Raw genomic sequence first — 24,878 nt, forward strand, 5'->3', positions numbered from 1 at the left:
TGAGTGCCCTGCTGGCTTTCCAAATGCCTGATGCTAGAGAGCCTGATTAGTTTGCTTTCACAATGAAGAATCTCAAATAACCACTGCCCCTTCGCCCAGCAAGCAGCCTTCATACCCAGACCACCTCCTAGGATCTATTTAACTCCCTCTACTCTGTGGGATTGGCCTTTGTTCAGCCTTTGAGCACACCTGGGTTGGGGAAATGGTTCTTTTTCCCAGAATGGGCTTTATTTGCATTCCACTAGCAATCTTCTTACTCGGAGGGATTCCTGGGACATTAAATTAGCAGAAAATGACATGAGCGTTAAGAACTAAATTCGATTACCTGAAATACAAGTATTATTGTAAGAAATAAAACAACCTCATCTCCACCTCCACACCCCCAGATCATACCCTCACACTGAATTGTATTAATGCCAGTTTCCTTTTAGTTGCTGGCTTTGTGTGTGTGCGTGGCAGGTTGTCTCAAAGGCACAGAGTGTATAATAATAGTACATGTCAGCACAAGGCGAGCTCATACAGAGTTTTTCCCCATGTAATTTGCCGGCTCTTCTGGCTGTGGTGTGTGAATGTGAATTCTGGCAGAGGCTTCTACACTCTGCCTTTACACAGCCCCATCTCCCTAGAATCCAGCCACATCACTACTCACTTTTTCTTCAACTTGACAGTTATTTTTAATGCCTTTATTGTTGCCCCACTCTTTGCTTTTTCTCCAGGAAAGATTCTACAGTGAAAGCTCCACCCACTTCCCCCTGTACTTGAAGCCTTGCCAGACTCTTCACTCTTTGCTCCTGGAGCCCTCTGCTTATTCCTCTGTCAGCGCTGATCTTTAGGTAGAGTGCTTTGCACACGGTTGGTGTGTGATATGTCCTGGAAAATGGAACAGTGATATCACTACCTCGTAACGCTGTTACGGACTTAAGTAATGCACCTAAAGCACAAAAATAGAGCCAGGTGTATAGTAATTAATATTAGCAGTTAACGCTTGTTATGACTAAATGTTGGGAAAGTGTTAAAATGCCAGGACTTAGCGTGCGTTGCTTCCACAAAACTGACAGCTCTGGGATGGCAGGGCTGTGTCATCTTATTCAATTTTGCATCCCCAAAGCCAAAGCCAGAGTACCTGGTAAATGCTCAGTGAGTTCAGCTGAGTGAGTGAGACACAAGCCCAAGTGGGGAAGGGATGCTTTGAAGAAGACATTCTATTCCCTATATACCTGGGGTGTAGGTTTCCAGGGTGGAGTGTAGGGCCTGAGATTCATCAGAAACAGTTATGGGACAAATAAGAAGCAAATGACACAGAGTCATTTCAGGCTGCTGCACATCTGAATCTGACTGTTTACATGGGGGTGCCACAGTCTTCTGTGAAGAGAGGGGAGGATCCCTTCTGACCTACACAGCATCCAGGTCTTCGTGTGTGTTGGGGAGGTTTGACCTGTACATCTTTTGTGGGAAGCCAGAGTCATCTGTTGACACTGAGGCAGAGAACTTGCCTCTGAGTCCATCGATGCCTGAAACTCCTTTTGTGACCATGGCAAGTTATTTATCTCCTTTCTAGAATCTAAAATATGGTGGCTTGGGGTTGGGGGAGTTAAAACACATTTTTTATGGATTGCTATCCTCTAAAAAGAGTAAAAATGAAAATAAACTCAAAGTAAATCAACCAAACGATCAGAGCTAAAGCCGTGAGATTCTTCGAAAGAAACATGAGTAAATCTTTGTGACTTTAGATTAGGCAACGGTTTCTGAGATATGACACTAAAAGCACAACCAACAAAAGAAAAAGATAAATTGAGCTTCATCAAATTAAAATCTTTTGTGTTTCAAAGGGTTCCTTCAAGAAAATTAAAAGACACAAAATAGGAGAAAATATTTGCAGTCATTTGTCTGATAAGGGACTTATGTACAGAATAGATGAGGAACGCTTATAACTCAACAATGAAAAGACAAATAACCCAATTAAAAAATTGAGTGATGGATTTGAATAGATATTTCTCCAAAGGAGATACACAGGTTGTCAAAAAGCACATGAAAAAATGCTCAGCATCATTAGTTATTGGGGAAATGCAAATCAAAACCACAATGGGACACCACTTCACACTCACTAGGGTGGCTGTTATCAAAAAGATAGAAATAAGTGTTAGAGAGGATAGGGAGAAATTGGAACCCTTATACGTTGCTCGTGGGAATGTAAAATGGAACAGCCACTTTGGAGAACAGTTGAGTGATTCCAAAAAAAGTGAAATGTGGAGTTGACGTGTGGCCCAGCAATTCTGCTCCAGGTATAGATATGCCCAAAAGAACTGAAAACAGGTTCTCAAACAAAAACATGTACAAAGTTTTTCAAGACAGCATTATTCATGATAACCAAGAAGTGAAAACTACCTGAATGTCTATCAGTTAATAAATGGATAAACAAAATGTGGTCTAGCCTTACAATGGAATATTATTCAGATATTATAAGGAATGAAGTATTGATACATGCTATAACATGAATGAAATTTGAAAGCATGCTAAGTGGAAGAAGCCAGATACCAAAGGCCACATATGTAATGTGATTCCATTTATATGAAATGTCAGAATCGGCCAGTCCATAGAGATAGAAAGTAGATTAGTGGTTTTGAAGGTTTGGGGAAGGGGGGAATATGGGGAGGGTCGGGGTTTGTTTTCTGGGTGATTAAAATGCTGTGGAATTAGATAGTGGTGATGGCTGCACAACTCTGAATACCCTAAAAACCACTGAAATGTACACGTTAAAAGGGTGACTTACTTGGTATATGAATTATATCTCAATAAAGTTATTATTTAAAGAAGATAAATGGAGCTGCTGAAGGTGAAACAGGTCCAGGAGCCTTGGATCCCCTCATTCACCAGTTCTTTCAACCCTCCCTTTCCTCCACTGCTGGGGTATTTTCTGAGATACCTTTGTTGGGGAGGAAAAAAATCAATTTTCCTTCTACTCTTAGTTCTTAGCTAGGACGGACCTCTGTAACAAAAGATAGATTAACAGCAGAAAATCAAACAGAAGTTTATTAAGGTGTGCATTTCATGTATGCAGGGGGGACACCCAGGGAGTGCATGATTCTCAAAGAGGTACTTTAGAAATCCAGCTTATATTGCATCTTCAACAAAGAACAGTAAGTTTTTAGATAAGTAACAAAACAAAGGAAAAAGGCTTCGAGTCCCTAGGTGCAGCAACTGCGGAAAGGCAAATATCAAATACATGGGAATTTGTTAAGCAGATTCCTCCAGTGCCTTCTCCTGGCTGAGAAGGGCCAAAGCTTCTTTCATGATCAATCCTTTGTCCTTCCTGGAAGAAGGAGAGAAGGGACACGGCTACCTTTGTAAACTGATGTCCTGCTTTTAGGCAGGGCAGAGAGCTTTTATTCTGTTTCTTCTCAGTTGTCTCTCATTCAAAATAATGCTTTTGCTAAAGTGACATATTTTGGGCTGGCAGATTCTGATCTCCTACACCTTCCAAGTTCCAGGAACATGTTTTGGAGGACTTCTATGGATCCTTTTAACTTGGATATTATGTGTTTCCAGGTAACAGGTGTGAGGCATTCCATGGTAGCCAGAGGTAGCATGGAAGATGTTTCCTTTTGCCTGTGTCTGTGAACCCCTTACTCTGAAGGGGTGTGACCACCGACTTTCCCAGTTTAAGCAGAAGTGGGAGAAGTTCTTTGTGATGACTTTCCACTTAGTTTATAGACCAGTCCTATACCAAAGCTGAGGCCAGGATTATTAGGAAAGAGAAGCATGAACCCCAAACTCCTCTCCCTCATTGAAACATGAAAGCTAAACAGGGCTTCCATGCAATTTCCCAGGACAAAGAGAAACAAGCAAGAGAGAGAGCAAAAAGCCCTCCCACAGATGGACAAAGAGTGTTTCAAAGCACAATACTACTGTTGTTTTAGTTCCTCTCATAAAACTCTTCAGTGGTCTCTCACTACTAATAGGATGAAGTCCAGTGTCTAGGCCTCTCATCACCAGTGTCATCCCTCACCTCTGCACCAGCTCCCCCATCCCATGGTCTCCCATCCTCTGTTCCTTTGACCTCATCAGTACCCTCTTCTGCCGTCCTTGTAGGCAAGCTCATGTTCCTCTTTCAAGATCCAACACATCACTATGGTATGGCTAGAACTGTGTCTCCCACAAAAGATGTTGAAGTCCTAACCCCCTGGTGCCTGTGAACGTGACCTTATGTGGAAAGAGGGTCTTTGCAGATAATCAAACTAGGATGAGGTCATTAAGGCGGCCGTAATTCAATTTGACTGTGTCCTTGTGCAGAGGGGAAATTTGGACACAGAATGACGTGTACAGAGGATCAGATGATGTGAGACACATGGAGGATGTCATTTACAAGCTGAGGACTCCTGAGGTTACCAGAAGCTTGGAGAAAGCCCTAAGCATATCCCTCCCTCACACCCTTCAGAACCAATCCTGTTGACAGTTTGATCTCAGTCTCCTAGCCTCTAAAACTGTGAGGTAGTACATTTCTATTGTGTAAGCCACCCAGGTTGTGATTCTTTGTTTGTTATTGCAGCCTTGGAAAACGAATGCCCACCATCTCCATGAATGCTATGGTCTTTCTGCTTCTCCCCAGCAAGCCATTCAACAAGCTGTGTCCCCTAGCACTTTGTCATTTGATTATTGTACTTAATTTGCATTATATTCACTGCTGTTTGTCTGTCTCCCTAAATACACTGTGATGGCAAGGTTTATCTCTTTGCATTCCCAACAACTAGTGATTTACCTGTCACTTAGGAAAGACGTGGCTGGATGGATGGATAGATGGATAGATGGATGGATGGATGGGTGGATGGGTAAAAAAAATTAGTCTCTTTATTTCTTCATTCCAAAAGAGAAAAGCCAACTTGCATCAAAGCTCAAAGTTTAAAATGCAAATTAACGTGTGAAAGATATATGTGTCATCTCTATTTGAGTCTCTTTGGCAGGCAATCTTAAGCGTGCATTTCCCAGTGTAAATAACTCCGGATGTGTTAAAAAGTTCACCAGTGTTTAAGTTCATTAAATTAATGTTGTCATTTTGAGCTGCCGAGTGTGTTGCAGGTTGTAAGCTGTTCATCACATTTCTTTAATTTTGCAGTAGTGTCATATTCAGGAATGTGGGGTGTATTAAAAATAGAAGAGTTATTTTATATCAGAGATCCCGGGACCAGGAATTAAATTACTAGAGTCTGCCACTTAATGCTGTGTGGCTTTTATTGATTCCTTCATTCAGGAATGCAGCTAAAATCTGTGAGCCGGCTTTCTGCCATGGACTCTGTCGGGCATGAGAGGCGCTTAGGTAAAAGCACCAGCTTCCATCCTCAAGTGGCTTAATACTCTGGGGTTGTTGCGAGATGAATGAAGCCAAATTCACGAGCAGAATAATAAGTGATATGGGAGACATTATCATAGGGGGCCATGGAGGCATGGATAGAGGGCACCCGGCTCCAAGTTGGTCATCAGGAAGGGCTTGGTACAGGAGATGACATGGACACAGGAGGTGCTTTGCCTGCCCACAGGTGAGGGGGTGGGTGGTGTTTTAGACTCATAGAAAGGTGAATGCAAAGGCCCTGAGGCCCATTCTGGGACTTGAAGGCAAATCCCTAGGAAAAGGGCCAAGATGAACGGCTGCCACAGGAGAGTGTGCAAGTAGCCTCTGGTGGTGAGTGCTTCAAAGGTGACTGCAGTCTTCTGGATGCAGAGATTCCAGGGGGCTTCTGATATATGCAGTCCTATACATTCAATCTTTTCCCCATTTGCAAAGAATTTGCTCACTTAGCCTTTCATTACTCACCTATTCTTCCATTTCTGGAACACAGACTCTGGTGTCTGGTACTGTGCTCAGCACCGTGCATGTGTCAGTGAATCAGCCAAGCCTCCTGGAGTTTCTGTTTGGAGAGGAGGCCTCATATTCTCTGTCAACTTTCCAAATCTTGTTCGCTGTGTTCCTGGATCATAGGGTGGTTCCTTCTACCCGCTTCTCATGCGAACTCCTGCCCCAGGGCCTTTGCACTGGATTCTAGTTCTGTTCTACTGCCCTTTCAGATCACTCATTCTTCTTCAGGGCATCCACAGGCTTCCTGGCCCCCCCAGCTCCCTGTTGCGAGGTCTCTGGCAGAAGATCAGCCAGAAGGAAAGGAGGGAGGCCAGGGATTGCCCAGCCCCGCCCCCTCCCCGAGGCTGCTTCTCTGTGGGCAGAAGGAATGAAGCAATGAAGACCACAGCTCCTACACGCGACCTTTCTGTGCTGTTCTTGTGTCTCATTCCTGATCTACTTTCTGGGACCACTTCAGGCCTAGAGGTGACATGGTGCCTACTATCACTAACTTGGGGCTACTGAAGCGCTTGTTTCCCTAAGCCCTGCTTTTCTTTTTTGTTTCTTGAACTTACTGCATAATAGATAAGGTGCTTGCAGAAGACATGGTATAGCTGAATAAAAGCAAGGCATTTGAATGCTTAATCATTATTTTCCTGTAGAGAAATATGGTCTGAATACAAGGACTTTTAAGTAGATTAATTACTGATTCAGTGACTATATCTAAAGCTGCCTTGTTTGTTTTTAAAACGACTTTATAGAGGATGAATGACATACAAAAAGCTGTACATATTTAATGTGTACAACTTGATGAGTTTGCAGATAAATGTACACTGGTGAACCCATCACCACAGTCTATAATCCATCGCCTCTGTTTCCTGCTGCTCTCTTTATTTATTATTAGTAATAGTGCTTAACATAAAATCTACCCTCCCAGCAAACTTCGAAGGCTACAATACAGTATTGGTAACTACAGGCTCTGTGTTTTGCAGTAGCTCTCTAGGACTTACTCATCTCGTGTAACTGTAACATTGTACCCTTTGAATAATACCTCCCCATTTCTTCCTCCCCCCAGCCCCAGGAAGCACCATTCTACTCTGTTATTACACACTCTTCAAATTACCCAGTTTGAGTATGCCATCTTTTTCCTGCTACAGCTCTGACGAATACAACTAGCCATTCTCTTTCCTGAATTTAACAGCTCTGACGAATACAACTAGCTATTTCCTTTCCTGAATTTAACCCCCTTAGATATCCAAGTTTTGCCCCAATATCACCATCTCAATAAGTTTTCTTGGATCATTCTACTTAGAAATGCAGGCCGGGCCGGGCGCAGTGGCTCATGTCTGTAATCCCAGCACTTTGGGAGACTGAGGCAGGCGGATCACGAGGTCAGGAGATCGAGACCATCCTGGCTAACATGGTGAAACCCTGTCTCTACTGAAAATACAAAAAATTAGCCGGGCATGGTGGCAGGTGCCTGTAGTCCCAGCTACTCAGAAGGCTGAGGCAGGAGAACGGCGTGAACCCGGGAGGCGGAGCTTGCAGTGAGCCGAGATCGTACCACTGTACTCCAGCCTGGGCGACAGAGCAAGACTCCATCTCAAAAAAAAAAAAAAAATTGCAGGCTGGGCACAGTGGTTCTTTGGGAGGCTGAGGCGGGTGGATCATCTGAGGTCAGGAGTTCCAGACCAGCCTGACCAACATGGTGAAATCCTGTCTCTACTAAATACAAAAAAAAATTTGCCGGGTGTGGTGGCGCATGCCTGTAATCCCAGCTACTTGGGAGGCTGAGGCAAAAGAATCGCTTGAACCGGGGAGGCGGAGGTTGCAGTGAGCCGAGATAGCACCATTGCACTCCATCCTGGGCAACAAGAGTAAAACTCCATCTCAAAAAAAAAGTAATAATAATAAAAATAAAATAAAATAGAAATGCAACCCCCCTCCACTTCTCATCATTCATCCCTACTTAATTTTTCTCCTTACCACTTTTTAATATGTTGTATAATACAGTCATATTACAGTTGACCCTTAAACAACATGGGAACTAGGGTCACTAACCCCCTGCACAGTCAAAAATTCGTGTAAGCTTTCAAAAACAATTTTATGGATACATAGTAGGTGTATAGATTTACAGGGTGCATGAGTTGTTTTGGTACAGGCATGCAATGTGAAATAAGCACATCGTGAAGATGCTTATGACTTTTGACTTCCTGAACATTTGACTCCTGATAATCTACTGTTGACCAGAAGCTTTAACAGTAACAGTTGATTCACATGTAGTTTGTATGTATGTTATATATTATATACTGTACTCTTACAGTAAAGTAAACTAGAGAGGAGAAATTGTTATTAAGAACATCAAAAGGAAAATATATTTACTATGTATTAAGTAGAAGCAGATCATCATAGAAGTTTTCATCTTCATCATGTTGAATAGGCTGAAGAGGAGGAGAGATTGGTCTTGCTGTCTCAGGGGTGGCAGAGGCGAGAGAAAATTTGTGTATTTGTGGACTCATGCACTTTCAACCCATGTTGTTCAAGGGTTAACTGTATTTTGGTCTCTGTCTCCCTCAACACACACACGCATGCATGCACACACACACACACGCATGCACACACGCACACACACACTTCATGAGGGCAGGGACTTCTGTCATTTCCATACCCCAACAATGAGACTCATGCCTGGCATCTTATAGGTCCTCCATAAATACTTGATGAGGGGAGAACGGGTAAGCATGAGAGCCTGTACATGTGTATATGCTAACTCATTTGCTTCTCTTGACAGCCCTCCTCAGGAAGCAGAGATAAAGATCTTTGCAACTGTAGGAACCAAGGCTTAGGGAAGGGGCTAGGGCCGTGTCCATCCTGTGTTCCTGTTGTTGATCTTCACTGTCCTTGATATCGCCTGTTGTTTGGGAATGGGCTTTGCGGGCCCTTAAATAAGGGCACCCAGCTCTTTGAGGGATTGGTGGCATTTTCAGTGGAAGTAAATGAAAAGCCTGCTAATGCGGCTACTTTGAAGCAGACCAGAGTCATTAGATGGAGGAAGTCTGATGGGTTATACCCTAACTGATCATATTATTAGCACATTTATCTCCCATGATATTGAGCACAGCAAGTAAATTTGATTCCTCATCTTCTGGAATGCATTAGTGATAGTTTATATCCCTTGAAAGGCTGAAGCTTAACCCATTTCCCATGACATTGTTCAATGTCCCTTCTGTCAAAGGAGAGAGACCTAATTCAACTCATGTCTTTTTCTCTTCCTTCTGAGGCTGCCTTAAAATTGGATGGTTGATTGCAGTCAGTATCTTTGGCTGTGACTTCATGTAATTATTTCCTTCCCACTTCCTTTCCCCATTGCATATCGGCTTTTGCTTAATCTGCACTTTGGTGTTCTATATACATGTGTTTTAATTGTAAGTTAACTCATTTTGGGGGAGGGCAGGAATTAAGGTTTATATTATAAATGAAACAAGGATTCTTATCAATATATCATCATCAGTTCATCATCTCTATGCATTATTTTACGATGACACTACATAAATTGGTTTCTTTTCTGAAATAAAAGCTCATTCCAAGAATGCCTTTTTTTTTTTTTTTTTTTTTTTTTGATGACAGTTAATACCCTTAAGCTTCTGGATCTTTTTACAAACATTATCAGATGAGTAAAGAAAGCTAGATATTATTTCTTTGGCAAAGTAGAGAAAGCTACGGCCAACCGTAGGCCAAGGACTCACTCACCTAATACTATATTTGCTCCCTTCCTCTATCCGTAACTGTAGACTGGATCATTATTGAGTGTCTACCTCATGGGTGTAGACGTATGGGTCCTGCCCTCTAGTAGCTAGTGAGGAGGTGGGACGCAGCAGGCCAGTCTAGTATAGCATCCTACCTGCCTAACAGGCATTGCCTACTGGGAGTGGGTCTGTCCTGGAGTGTCAGGGACAACTTCCTACAGGTGGTACCTGGAAGAAATCCCCTGGAAATGTGTCTCTGTTTTTTTTTTTTTTTTTTTTTTTTTTGGTAGTGGGGGTGGAGACGGAGTCTTGCTTTGTTGCCCAGGCTGGAATGCAGTGGTGTGATCTTGGCTCACTGCAGCCTCCGCCTCCCAGGTTCAAGCAATTCTCCTGCCTCAGCCTCCTGAGTAGCTGGGATTACAGGCATGCACCACCGTGCCTGGCTAATTTTTGTATTTTTAGTAGAGACGGGATTTCACCATGTTGGCCAGGCTGGTCTTGAACTCCTGACCTCAAGTGATCTGTCCGCCTTGGCCTCCCAAAGTGTTGGGATTACAGGAGTGAGCCACCAAGCCTGGCCATCCTGGAAATTTTTTAATTTGTGGGATAAAGCGTCTGTAGGCTGGAGGAATAGCCTGCATGTGTGTATAGGAGTAGATGATGAATATGGGATACAAGTGGAGTTGGGGCTACTAAAGTAGAGAGGAGCCAGATCATATGAATTGAGTAGCCCAGTTGATGTGAAGTCATTTCAAGGGCTTTGAGCAAGACATTGCTGGATCAGACTTGGGTTTTCTCTCTGTTTATGTGGACACTTGGTCTTTGATTTCAGGGCTGGTGAGTGCAGATCCATCTACCTGACCCCTGAATGCCCCTTACCTGTCCCCAGTCCTTTGATCTCACCTCTCTTCCCTGCTGATGTCTTCAATGCTGGCCCTGCTCTGCTCAAATCTCACCTGCCCTAAGAAGCTTCCCCTGACCTTTCCAAGCCTCAGGAAGTCCCTGCTTTCCCTGACTGTCTTTGCCTTGGTTTTCTGTGTTAGCCATTTAGAGAGAGGAACTAGTTTCAGGTCCCAGCCTTATCAGCCAGTGGATTTGTGATGTCACGTATATCATGTGATTCTTCTGGGTCTTACTTTCTGCATCTATAAGATGGACCTGATAATAATACTTTCCAGACCAAGAAGATAAACAGACATACATTTGTATTCTTCCTCAAGCAAATGTGAATTTGTGCTTGATCGCCTTCTTCTTAAACGACATTCCTGGTGGGGATTGAAGCCACAAGGCTCTAGTAAGCTACATCTCTCTCCACGTTCTGTTTTCCATCTTCACTGACATTGCTGTAGGGTGGTGAGAGAAACAGGGCATTAGATACACTCTTTTACTTTATTTGGTTTAGCAAAATATTAGCACCTTTATGGGTCTTGGTTTCCTCATTGCGATATATGCAAGAGTGATATCTACTACCTCCTTTAATGTGAGAATTGAATCAGATGGTGAATGGATCACCCTCTGTTCAGTGCCCAGCTCCAAACAGATGCTAATTAAATGGCTTAATCAAACCAGCTCAGGCTGTTACTGGATGTCATCCCTTGGTGCAGTCTGACATTTCTTGATTCTTGTTAACAGCCCTATAACAATATTGTCATAAGAAATAGAAAACTTCATTTTCTTTAGGGACCAATTTGGAGCCCATCTGTAACTGTCTTCCAGCTCCTCCTGGCTTCCCCCTGTCACCTTGACCTTCAGGGAGACTTGTTTCTGCTGCCGGCATTGACCCATCCATGCTAGCCATGACAAACTGATTCTCCCTACCCGGCTTTTCTGAATCTACTCACATCTCATCTCAAAACCTCTTTCTCTCATCCATATTGCCTTGCTTTCTCATTCCTTTGCCATTTAGTAGGTATTGATTTCTATTAAGATGATCATCAGGATTTATTGATCAGAGAGGTAGATATTGACACTGGCTGGGAGGCATGATCCGAGTGGGGAGGGAATACTGTCCCTGCACCCCAATTCCCCCAGTCTTGCCTGCTGCTTATAAAGTTAGCTGGAGTCCCAGTGTAGTGCCCCATATGTGCAGTAGGGAAATCGCCTACCTTGGGGCTGGCCAAGTAATGGAAGCTTCACAAATGCACCATATTAAAAAGGACTTTGCACATCTGGCATTAGAATATTTCCAGCCCTGGCTCAGTGCTTGGCACAGGTGGCTGTTCACAGATATTTTTAGAAGCAAGGAAAGGAGGAGGGGAGGAGCATATCTAAGGCATTTGGCATCTCCTGCCTTTGCTGAGTAAAGGGGAAGGAATTTAGTATTTGTACGGTGAATATTACCATGTGTTTATGAGTATTTATATAAAGCTAATATTTCAGCTGCAGGGAAAAACTTGTCCTGAAGATGTTAAAGCTGGAAGTCAGTGATCTTCTATACCTCCTGGAATTTTATAGTTGTGTGCTCTCAGGTTTAGAGTCAGGAGGGGAAGGCCCAGGGCCATGTGTCATTTCTTGGCAGAGCTTGGCTTAGGACGGCTTTTCATCCATTCCCTGTTCTTTTCCATATTTCCCAGTTTTCCCATTTTTGTTTCAATCTGTCTGCCTATCTGTTGCACTCTACCCGTCTATTTATTTACCTGTTGGCTTCCATTGTTTGTGCTCTAGAATGTTGCCCACTGTGATCTTTTGGGCAAGTTAACGTCTCAGGGCCCAGTTTCCTCAACTGGAAAAAAAAAGGGTAGCTGTGAAGATAAATAGTGATTTATAAGTGCTAGATTTTGGGGGCTGGAAAATCCTTCGTTATGGGGGGCGGTGGGAGGGGGCTGTCTTATGAACTGTATGATGTTTTGCATGAACTGTATGATGTTTTGCAGCTTTCCTAACCTACTAGGTACCAGCAGCATCTCTCCCCTGATTTGTGACTCCAAAAGTATCTCCAGACATTGCCAAATGTCTCTGGGGCAGGGGGCGCAAATTGCCCCTGGCTGAAAAGTACTGGCATAGAGTAAGCAACTATTAAATATTGTTTAAAAAACACACTGTTGTTATGACTATTCTGCAGTTATTCAATTTATCTGAAAAGTGTTCATTTGGTGCTTCCTGTATATACTGCAGAGCACTGAGCCCTGAGAGGCAAGTGAAAAATGTAAGCCTGATGTTCTTGCTTTCTAGGAGATTACGATGCAATTCACAGTCACACACCTGTGGATGCTTCCGAGGGGGCTTTGAACGTTTTGTTCCAACCTAAATTTAGCAAAAGGACAATTGTGAGGCTTGAGAGGCACGTCTGCATGCTCCCAGACCTTCTCTTTGGGTTCGTGGTCCTCCCCTACCCTGCCCCTTTTGATTACCAGTAAATGCAGCAATGGCGACAGGTGATGACCTTGTTGGTTGGTCCTCTAGTTCCTGATGAACCCTCAACTGGGAGGGACTGTCTGTGAATCAGAGCAGCTGGCTCTTTGAAAAGAAAGGCACTATTGCACAGTTGCTGCTGCTGACCCTTGGATTCAGAATACCGCCCGAGGCCAATGGGCAGGTCACCACCCTGTTGCCTCTGTGCTCCTGCCTCCCAGACCACATCCTGGGATTCTTCCCTCGCCCCATGCAGTAGCAGAAGGGTGTCACAAATCAACTCTGCTCAGACCCACCATCAGACCTGACCGCTGGCCTTTCCAGAGCTTCCAGAGCCACTCAGCCCTGCCCTCCTGGCTCCGCCTCCCGCGGCCCCCACCCTTGTGTCTTCTCTTACTCACCTCGCACACAGCTGCTCTCCTCACTGTGCGCACTGCCCTGGCCCCCCTTCTGGGAATGCTTTTTCCATGGATCCCTTGTAGCCCCTTTACTTCCTGCAGGTCTTTGTTTCCACTTCACCTTTTAGAGAGGGCCCTTTATGAAGTCAGAATCAGAACCCTCCTCCTCCCACCCCACCTTTCCTTCCTTTATTTCCTTCACAACTATGATCACTGCCTGATGCCTCCACTGTATTTGCTGGCTGTTGAGACTGTCTCTTTTCTATGTTCTCCCACTGGACTCCACCCTCTCCCTGAGGGCAGGTGATTGGTTGGTCATGTTCAGTACACTTGGAAGTGCCCAGCTTGTCCCAGACACTCAGTAATAATTGCCGAATGAATGAATGGATGAATAAATGAATGAGCCAAGGGAGGAGAAGTTACCATGACTGTTATAAAGTTGATAAGTGCATGCAGAGCCTTTGTTCACCATTTTCTGGGAGGGATGGGTCTCCGGTACCATAGCCTGCGGGCATGGCTGGGTGGAGTTTGGACTACGTTATATCAACTCTTCCCTCCTCTATCTAGAGATAATTCTCTCCTGGGTAATGAGCCTACTGGAGCATACAGATGAGGGCATGAAGGTGCCCCTTATAGAACTGTGGCTGAGAGCCAGAGATTCCCACTTCCACCTCCACCCCCATAGCATCATCAGTCTAGTCAAGAAGGACCCGTGGTCTTTGTATTCTGAGACTTAGTCCTTCATTGTCCCTGTGGCTCTGCTTTTCACCCCTGTCTCATGCTCTCCTCCTTCACCCTTCCCATCTGATGCATGCTGAATTGTTAGGAGAACAGAAAAAATGCATTCCTTTGCTGATGCTTCTCTACCTGTGGTTGTCTTCCACTCTGTATCATGTGCTGTATCCGCCTGTCACCCCGGTACACTCCGTCACCCACGCAGCCTGTCGTTCCCTGTGTTTCCTTGCATGCTCGTGCTCTGCTGGCCTCTGTCACTCTCACTGGGCGTCCTGCCTGCCTTCCCACCCCCTGCACGTGTCCCTGTTGGCACTTCCCTATTCACACTCTCCTCTCCACCAAGCTTCCTTTGATGCTTCCTCTTTCAAGCTGTGCAGACTTCTTCAGCTGACGGTTCAGCATCGTTCCATTTTTGAAGCAGGGAATTGGTTTGGCCGGCACTAGCTCCAAGTTTGTCTTTATGGTATTTCTAGCCTCCTTCATTCTCTTTCCTGTTTTGGCTGCAACCAAAGGCTGGGCTCAGTGATGAATCCCAGTTGGGTTGGTGGCCCAGCTGGGCCCTTCTCAGGCTAAGGGTGGTATAGGGAGCTGTGTGAATGAATGAGGTCCCCCAGAGAGACCATCACACATGGGTAGAGGGGGAAAAAGTGGGGCTCAGAATGCCTGTGTGGATGGCAGTCTCCTGAAATACAGGAGTTTTTCTCTGTAAGGTACACCACAAATTTTATCTTCCAATATTTCTTAGTCATTTTCCAAATTCCATGTCCCTTTTCCCTTGATTTGTTGATTAACTTCATATGACCCTTACCCAAATCCGCCTGATACCAGTGTGTGTGTCTGTGTGTGAGGTTTTTGGAATCAGCAAGCACATTTTTCATTCTTGTTTCCGCTCATCACCTTACAGTACCTCACTGGACACAATGGATTTCCAAAGGATCTGTAGACATGAGCTGATTCTAGAATTTCTTTGTACATCACCCACATCCTGGAGCTGTTTCTTGGGAGAAAGAAAGATGGCATGCCTCCCTTTGTCCCTGGACCCTGAAGGCTGTGCTCTTTACTCCATGAACCTAAATCCGGGCTTGGTCTGCAGCCAACCTGGAAATTCACGACTGCATTTTCTTTTTAACGAGAGCTTCATAAAGTTCTTTTAAACTAGAAACTTCTCTTTCTTGTAATTGTCTCTAATGGCTCCCTTGTTCGAACAAGCCTTTGCTAGCTCCTGTCTGACCCCTTTGACTTTGCGTTCTGCCTCCTTTTATCCTCCAGCCTTTCGTATAGATTCTGGAGGAATCTTCCTCAAAGGCTGTGCCACTCCCTGTTCAAAGGCTTTCTGTGGCTCCTCATTGCCTAGAAAGCAAACGAGTAAGGCCAGATATTGTTAGTGGCTCACTTACCGCCTTCTAGGATCTTGCTCTGATTTCCCTTTACAACTTCATCAAAACAGCTCACCCCCAAGCTCTGACCTCAACTCCCACTTGCGACCCCAATCAGCAGTCTACCCATGCCGCGGCCACCATGGTTCCCCAAATGCACGTGTTCCTTTTCTGTCTCTGAGTCGTTAACTCATGCGGGGTCCACCCCCTTCTTCCTAGACCTACCTCACCTTTTTTGTAGAGTCCCTCTTCACTGTTTCTATCAGGATTATTTTTCTGTCTTTGGTCTTGCCATTATACTTACCTCCATTGGTGACTTACTATAATGTGCCTTCTGCTGTGACTCTGTTGGATGTTTTTGTGGGTTCATTCAATTCTAAGGGCAGGAATGATGTATTTCCCCCGTAGTGTGCAGCTCGGTTCCATGCACATCATAGGTGCTCAACATGTTTTCATTCACTTGAAGGACTTTTACTGTTGTATTTGTCACAATATTTGTTACTGTTATTTTTGTCATCACCACATCATTGTCCTTAGTATCTTCATAATGACTTATAATTGACAAAGTAATTCCCTCTCTTCCTTCCTTGCTTTCCTTTCTTCCCTCTCCCTCTGCCTCTCCCTCTCCCTGTCCCTCTCCCTCTCCCTCTCCTTCTCCCTCTCCCTCCCTTCCTCTCTCCCTGTCTCCCTCCCAGGCTGGAGGGCAGTGGCGTGATCTTGGCTTATCGCACCTCCACCTCCCAGGTTCAAGTGATTCTCCTGCCTCAGCCTCCCAAGTAGCTGAGTTTACAGATGCCTGCCACCACGCCTGGCTAATTTTTTGTATTTTTAGTAGAGATGGGGTTTCACCATGTTGGCCAGGCTGGTCTTGAACTCTTGACCTCAGGTGATCCACCCGCTTTGGCCTCCCAAACTGCTGGGATTACAGGCGTGAGCCACCGCACCCAGCCAACAATTTCTTACCCAAGGATCTCCATTGTGGCTCTGACTGCTGCCTATAAAACAATATACCAAAGACAAAAATAAAGAGTACTAAACAGTATGGGGGTTGTACATAAGGCTTTTGTGTTCTTGCTTAGTACCAAGGAAAAAGATACCACGCAGACCAATCAGGATGCACAGTCCAGAGCTTCTGTGAGAAGTTCTTTGTCCTATGCCACTTAGAGTTTGTCTACGATACCTTTAACCTGCACCATTTAATAAGCTTAAAAGGAGCAGCACATGCATTTACTGTGTGGCTGCTCTGATTCTTCGGCAAATTTATAAGCTGCCCTTCAGTTGCGGGCATGGATTTGCCTTAGAAGATTGTCTTTAAAGACACTTCCTGAGAATGTTCACAAGTGTGTTGCCCGTTTATGCTCACAGGTGTGTGTACTTTCTTGTTCTTTGCCTTTCCCTATTTCACCCAGACATTTAAGGTAAGTGCGTGAATTTCGATATTGTATGAATTGATAATAGTCCCCTGTGATTATCAAGCATGGCACTCATAAGAAACTTGCACATTCAAATTCTCACCTAATCGTCATAAGAAACCTGTGGAAACAGGAATTTTTGCCCATATTCTATGAATGAGACTATTGCCATTCAAAAGGAATGTGTGTTTTGCTCTGGTTTAATGTCTTATTCAAGGTCCTACCTCTGGAAAGTCAGGATTCCAGGATAGAACTAGCAAGTCTTAAGTTCAGTCCTCTTCTCCTCCACAACACCTGATTCCAAAGTCACTTCTACAAAGATAACCTCACTAAATATTGTAGCAGCCGCAAATTATAAAGCCCAGTTTTGTTGTTTAGTTGACACCACACTGTTGAATTCCACTTCCTTTGCCTCCATTTCTTTGTTTTCCATCAAGAGGATTTAGTTTACTTTCATGCTCTGAATATCTGGTTTCCTTTTGTTCCTCCAGGAATCCCGTAAGCACTAAGGACCCCAAAATTACCCACCCAAAGCAGGCTCTCTTTCCCTGCTTGAGGAGGGCATTCCTGGGAATTGGGCTGTTCTTTTTCCAGCAGCCCCCTGGCCTCAGTTGCCTTATCTTTTCTTAGGAACCATCTCTGCTATGACACCAGATCAGCAGACCAACCACTACACTCCCTTGCTTAAACCACCTGTGGCTTAAGGCAGTCTGCACTTCTTCAGGCCTACAAGGATCTGTGAGATGCAGGCCCTGTCCACTTTGTAGCCAGTTCCTTCTCTGACATTTTGTTTTCCGATCTTATGTAACCACAGGCCACATTCTCTGGCCTCTGGGACTTGGACCTCAAGTGTGTGCTGGTACAGTCACTCTCAGAAAAGAAAACAAATTATTAAAAAGTAATTGTAGTACTTTTGTAGTATAGTCATGCATACGACTGGGATACATTCTGAGAAATTGATTGTTAGGCAATTTTGTTGTTATGTAAATATCATATAGAGTGTACACCTAGCCTATATAGTATAGCTCGGGGTCCTCAGCCCCTGGTACCAGTCCGTGGCCTATTAGGAACATGGCCACACAGCAGGAGGTTAGGGGTTGCCAGCTAGTGAGAGAAGCTTCATCTGTATTTACAGCCACTCCCCATCACTTGTGTTACCCCCTGAGCTCCGCCTCCTGTCAGATCGGCAGTGGCATTAGATTATTGCAAACCCAGTTGGGAATCATTTGTCATTTCCAGTAACAACAAAAAACAACTCGTTTAATGGTTTAAACAAGTAAGAACTCATTCATTTGATCTATAACGAGATCTTGGTTGTTGACACTGGTTTTGTGGCTCCATAATGTCTGTACTCTGAATGGGCGTCTCTGCAGGTCTTTTCGCCTTCTCATATTTGCAGGATGGCTGCAGGGTCTCCAACCATGAGCCAACAGTAAAATTTATCCCCTTCCCAGGAACCGGTTGTTAAACATTTACTAACACACTCTACCTGCATGTCTTGTATTTACAGCAAGTGATACATAATAGAGGCTCAGTAAATATTTTGGGGGTGGCCAGGTGTGGTGGCTCATGCCTGTAATCCCAACACTTTGGGAGGCCAAGGCAGGTGGATTGCTCTTGAGTGCAGGAGTTCGAGACCAGCCTGGGCAACATGGTGAAAACCAGTCTCTAAAAAAAATATATAAGTTAGCTGGGTGTGTTGGTATATGCCTGTGGTCCCAGCTACTCAGGAGGTAGAAGGATCGCTGGAGCCTGGGAGGTCAAGGCTGCAGTGAGCTGTGATCACACCACTGTTTTTGAACCTGGGTGACAGACTGAGATTCTGTTTCAAAACAACAACAACAATAATAACAAAGAAAACAAAAAAAATTTCTGAACAAATGCCACAGATGAAGTAGAGTTGCCATATAAAAATGTAGTCCCCTCTGTTAAATTGGAATTTCACATAAACAGTGGCCAATTTTTTTAGTATAAATATATCCTAAATATTGTAGGGCATATGTTTATACAAAAAAATTATTGTTTATCAGAAATTCAAATCTAACGGCCATCCTATATTTTAATTTCCTAAATTCATCAACCTGATGATCTAAGAATCATTTTATGGGAACAGATTTGAAGACTTATCACTGTTTCCCAAAGAGCTACCTGTGACCTGTGTTGATCATACTTAAACATATGGGGTGAGATGGAAATTTGAGTGTACATTGTGCAAGGAACTGGGACAATTTATCGGGAGGGAAACATGAATTTGGAATTAGTAGTTAGTAATGGGGAATTAACTCAAAATTAAATAAACTCGTGGATGGTTTGTAACTCTTTAGAGAAATTTCTTAGTGCTGGTTTCAGAACAGTGAAAGGAAAGCCATTGTCAGCTGGGATCTGCCGCCTTTCCATGGGGGCCCTTTGCTCAATGATGTCTGTCTGTGATCCTGTGAGAGTGACAACTTTAGCCTAGCCTGTGCGATGCCACTGCAGTTGCAACTGGGGGCGAATCTGCTTTCCAATCCTTGCCACGTGTTGTTTGATTGGGGAGCTAGGGGAAGAGAATTTCTGAACTAGGAACTTGTTTGAAATACAAATGCTTGGACTCTATTTCAGAGGCAGATGCTCTGGGAGTTAGGGCCTGACGATCCTACATTTAACTTAGCCATCCAGTGGACCCTGATGCTGGATAAAGTTTAGGAGCCACTGCTGTAGACAGTACAAGGGGATGGGGCTATGGAAGGATGTTTGCTTTGCAGTTAAAAGGATAGCTGCATATGCAGTGGGGGGATGAGAGTGCAGCCAGCCAGGAAGACCACTTTTTAAAAAGTCACCCAGGTGTTACCTAGTATCCAGTTACCAGCCTGCCCTTAGGAACATTAATTCAAAGAAGCAGGATGACATGGATCTGTCGTACCTCTAAGGAGTATGGGAGGACTCAGTGAGCTTGGAAAAAGACCACCCCATTGGTGGTAAAAAGAGATTCATGAGTGATGTTAAGACATGAGAAATGCCTGAGGTGATAGGCAGGTAACTCTGGGTTGTAGGCCTGACCTAGCCAGTAACTTAACTGAGTGATCTCATACAACTGCTTAATTTGCTCTGGACTTCCATTTCTGATTGTGTAAAGTGAAGATTTTGAAGGAACGACCCTAATTCCAATTCTTTCTAGTCCAAGCTTCTCATGCAAAGGTAGGAGCCCAAAGATGGTGGAAGTGGAGCCTCCATCAATTGAGCATGGAGTTCAGATATTCCTGCTACTTAAATAGTCTCTTCTGCTTCCTGATTTCTTCCACCTCTTGCCATCAAGTCCTTCTGGCAGCACGCCTCCAAAGGATATGAGAGGGGACTGCCTTTGAATTCTAGAGGACAATCTGAAGGGGGTGAGGAATGTGTCCGACGTTCATTACACATGAGGTAATCACCTGCCATCTTTCCATAACCTGAGATGGCATAGATTGGAATTTAGGGTACATGGAGCAGAGTGGGGTTTGAATGGGTCAAAGACCTGTGTGTGGTTGCTGTTCTTTCACACAAGTACCTGAGGCCAGTTGGGCCAAGGGAGGCCACAGGCCTGAGTGAGAACAAGTTGGGTAGCAACATAGGACCATGCCACAGTCAGTTTTACCTGAGCAGTGAAGATTATCCTGCCAATTTCTTTTGTTTTTCCTTTCTTCGATTGATTTGTTATCAAGGTAAATTTATATTACAGTGCTTAATTTGGCATTTATGTGACTAAAGCAGTTATTATTTGTCATTGTCCTCAATAGATTGTGTGTTGTCTTTTATCTCATTTTTGACTTTGGTCATCTAATTCTATTAAGTGGGTATAATTATGTCCCCCAGTTTACAGATGAGGCTTAGTGAGGGTAAGGAACGTCTCCATGGTGCACAGCTAGAGAAGCCAAGGGTTGAACCAGCCTTATCCAACTCTAGAGCTGGGGTTTTTTTTATCTCCATGCTCTTGAATGTGAGGCTGTTCTCTGAACGAGGGGGTCCTCATTTCTCCAGGCCAAGACCAGCTTTTCTCATTTCTTTGGAATTACATGATCATGTGTGTGATGGAAGAGGGGCAACATTTCTGGCCTGCTGGTCACCACAGTGGTAGGAGAGTGGGCACTTCAGCTGTAGTAGCCAACGTGGTAGGAGGGCAGGAGTCAGTCTGCATGGACCAGTTTCCAGGATGATTCCGCTTTCATTATTGACTACTGGGTACTCATTATTTTATTTTATTTTGTTTCATTTTATTTTATTTTATTTACGTTTTCTTTGAGACAGGGTCTTACTGTCACCCAGGCTGGAGTGCAGCAGCACCATCCTGGCTCAGTGCAGCCTCAACCTCCCAAACTCAAGTGATCCTCTCACCTCAGCCTCCTAAATAGCTGGGAACACACGCACATGCCACCAGAGCTGGCTAATTTTTAAAATTTTTTGTAGGCACAGGGTCTCACCGTGTTGCCCACGCTGGTCTTGAACTCCTGGGATCAAGTGATACTCTCACCTTGGACACCCAAGGTGCTGTGATTACACATGGGAGCCACTGTGCCCAGCCCTGGGCACTCATTTTAAAATGCTGAATATCAAGGAAGAAGAGTAAACAAATACATGGATTGATCATTTATGCATTAAGAAACTTTAACCTGAAAAAAAAAGAGCCTAAAACAGAACCACCAATTAGGTAATTAAGAGTGCTGACCTGGTTTGCTGTGTCCAGCTGTGTATGCTGGCTTGTGTGTTTCAAATAAACCACGAGTGACCATGGAATGAATGAATCCTGAGCTGTGATTGACGTACTTCCCAGTAGCCAGATATGGTTCCCTGCATTTATGTACTAGTGGAATAGCAGGGGGGATTCCTAGTGAAAGGCTGTTTAGGGATACATTTTAATGTGGTTCCAGAAGGGAGTGGAAACAGCCCTCTCATTTTTCTTCATCTGATCCTGGGGGAGCTGGGACTTTTTTTTAAAAACCAACTCTATCCATTCCTTTAATGATCATCTAAACAGCCAAACCTTCTGGGACTATTATGTATAATCCTTCTCTAAGCTGAATCTATTTTCCTTCATCTGTAGATATATCTATCCCCCTCCTCTTTTTAAAATAAAACTGATTAATTATAAGAAAATAGATATGAAATGAAGCACTGAGCTTCTTCTTAGCACATCTCAGCCCTCAAGTGATAGGATTTTGCTGTCAGGATGGAGAGGTTCCATAAAGGGGTGATTTTTCAGAACAAACACACAACAAATTAGCCACAGGGCAGGCAATTTAGGTACCTTTAAAAGTGTAGCTGTCGTCCTCACCGTTGACAAATACTTACGATATACCTTCTGTGAGTACAAAGGTGATGCAGAGCAAATTCCTAAGGCACAGAGTCCGCACCATGGAAACATAATTTAAATTTCACTCTGGTTGAGGCTGTTGAAGAATGGAGGTCAAGGTTTCTTCCCTGTGTTGTTGCCTCTGCTTTCTTTTTTAGAGACTAGTAGGTGAGTGGCTTTTCTTGCTGGCCTCAGTAGGGTGCATGCTACCCACATGTAGATACACACACACACACACACACACACACACACACACACACACACAGTACCCCTCACCCCTCAATTTCTGTGACTCTAATTACTGTTTGTTTCTCCACTTCTCTATCCATTCCTTTCATCTCTTGACCGCTCAGAGTCAAGGAGCGGTTTCCTGATGAATTTCCATTGATGATGGAGTGGACTGTGTGACTCACCTAGTTACCCCATGGCTGGACCCACCTCATAGCCAGTGGGTTCTTGGCCTCAGTAAACATGCCCCTCTTGTGCTGGTCTCCTCAAGAAGCCTTCGAGCCTGTGATCCGTCTGCTTCTGCCTGCCTGAAGACTGTTTAGATGCTCAGTGCAGGGCCATTTCTCCCACTGAGGCTGGCATCTTTACTGGCTGAAGGCCATTCATTTCCAGTGTTAGGCCTGCAATCCAGGCTCCAGCTTCCCTGTCCGGGTAGGATTTGCCCTTTTTTTCCCCCATCCCCAGGGTTGTGCCAAATAGGATAGTGGTAGTGGTTAACGCTCTCCAGACTCAAACTGCCTGGGGTTGAATCTTGGCATTAGCTCTACTTGTTGGGTGGTTTGGCTGGGACAAGTTACTCCATTTCTCTGGACTTCCTCCTTTATAAAATGGCACACCACTCAATATGCAGCACACGTTAGCTCTTACCTTTATTTTCTGAAATCTGGAGAAGATAATGTCTGTTTAAAATCCGTATTTCTAGGTCAGGCATGGTGGCTCACGCCTACAATCCCAACACTTTGGGAGGCTGACGCAAGAGGACTACTTGAGGCCAGGAGTTCGAGAGTAACCTATGCAACATAGCAAGACCCCGTCTCTTCAAAACAAAACAAACAAAACAAAACAATAAAAATAAAAATTACCCAAGCATAGTGGTGCTCACTTGTAGTCTCAGCTACCTGAGAGGCTGAGGAAGGAGGATTGCTGGAGTCCAGAAGTTTGAGGCTGCAGTGAGCTATGATCACACCATTGCACTCCAGCCTGGGTGATAAAGTGAGACCCCAACTCTAAAACAAACACAAACAAACTCATATTCTTACCTTTTCCCTTCTCTGTGCTCTTTCCTTTTAGTCTGGTCTCAGAGGTGTTTCTGCTCATATCATTTGGCCATAGGTAGCAGGCAGTTTTCCTGTATAGCATCCTATGTATCAGTCAGCTGTGGGCAGCTCACCTAACTTCTCTCCAGTAAGGAGGTCGGCCTCATTCCTGGTTTCCAGGGTATCCTTCAGACCCATGTTCTATTCAGTATTTTAGGACACATTTAAACGAAAGTGTGAAGAATTCTAGATTGAGGTGTTGTGTAGCAGAGGATTTTAACACAGGGGTTAGAACCCTTGAAAGAGACCAATCCATTCTAACCTTCGGATCTCAGTTCTTCCCTGTCTCCTATCCTGCTGCAGACCCCCTGGACACTTCGCTCCAGCAGGTTACAAAACATGGGAGCCTGGTGGCCATCCCTTGCTCTTGCACAGCTCCTGACTTAGCGGGACTCTTTTCTCTCCTGCCTTGCTTCACCTTGTTCACCTGGGGAAACTGCTGTACCTCTGTGGGATTAAGCTGGAGCTCGGTGTTTGTCATTGTACAGCTGCTCCTGTAACACTTGGCCCACTCTTGCTTGCTTGGGATCTGTATCCAGCACAGTGCCTCGTACACAGTAGGGGCACAATAAATGATGAGCGAATGATTTCTTACATAAAGATTTGGGACAGTTTTCCAGCTGTGTGATTTGTTGCTTTGGAAATTTCTAAGTTTTAACTGATCTTTTGAGAAAAAACATCATACGGCATTTATCTTGTACTCTAATGTCCCTTTTTCAAAATAATGACTTCCCATTGAAATGTGCCCCTGGTTTTAAAGAATTTTGCCGTTTCCTTCTCTAGTGTGTAGGACGACCCCATTACGCTTGGATCGATGGACCTGCCATTGTGGTGATCTTGATTTATTCTACTCAAATGACAGCAGAGTTGTTGGAATGTTATGAATTCCTTAGGAATTTGCATCATTCTATTCCTCTGCTCAGAAAAATCAAATGAGTGCCTTGTGCCCATTGTGTCCAGTCTAAATACCTCTGATTAAAAGAACCTTTTGTGGTCCTCCAGGAACTCTCTGCACCTGCTGCTGTCATTCCCATTCTCCTTTCTCCAGCCAGCCAGGGACGAGTTGTTCCTTTCCCCTTGACACACAGTATGGCTTCTGAGCCTTCATTGCCACTGTCTTCCTAACTTGTTCGGCTCCCTGGCTGGTTCATCACCATGATCATCCATTAGACCGTGACCTCGCCATTTTCTGGGGCCAATTCTTCCAGTTTTCATTTTTAATTTGATTCTTTGATTCACTGATTCAGTCTCTTCTGAGAAGACGTTAGTCTTTAAAACCTTTCCCCAGACTGGTTATTCCTCAAAGGCTTAACACCGAATACAATTTGTATTACATTATTCTGCATTCTTAAGTTTTTTTTTTGTTTTTTTTTTTAATCTCCTTGAATTGCTTGTAACTGCCT

At 44.2% G+C, this 24,878-nt stretch overlaps 1 protein-coding gene across 2 annotated transcripts in view; it reads left to right on the forward strand.

The window, feature by feature from the left end:
• LARGE1 (LARGE xylosyl- and glucuronyltransferase 1) overlaps positions 1-24,878 on the forward strand; it is a 645,394-nt gene that overhangs the window by 185,463 nt on the left and 435,053 nt on the right. The window lies entirely within an intron of this gene.

The sequence above is a fragment of the Nomascus leucogenys genome, chromosome 7b, assembly GCF_006542625.1.
Source record: "Nomascus leucogenys isolate Asia chromosome 7b, Asia_NLE_v1, whole genome shotgun sequence".
Lineage (NCBI taxonomy): Eukaryota > Metazoa > Chordata > Mammalia > Primates > Hylobatidae > Nomascus > Nomascus leucogenys.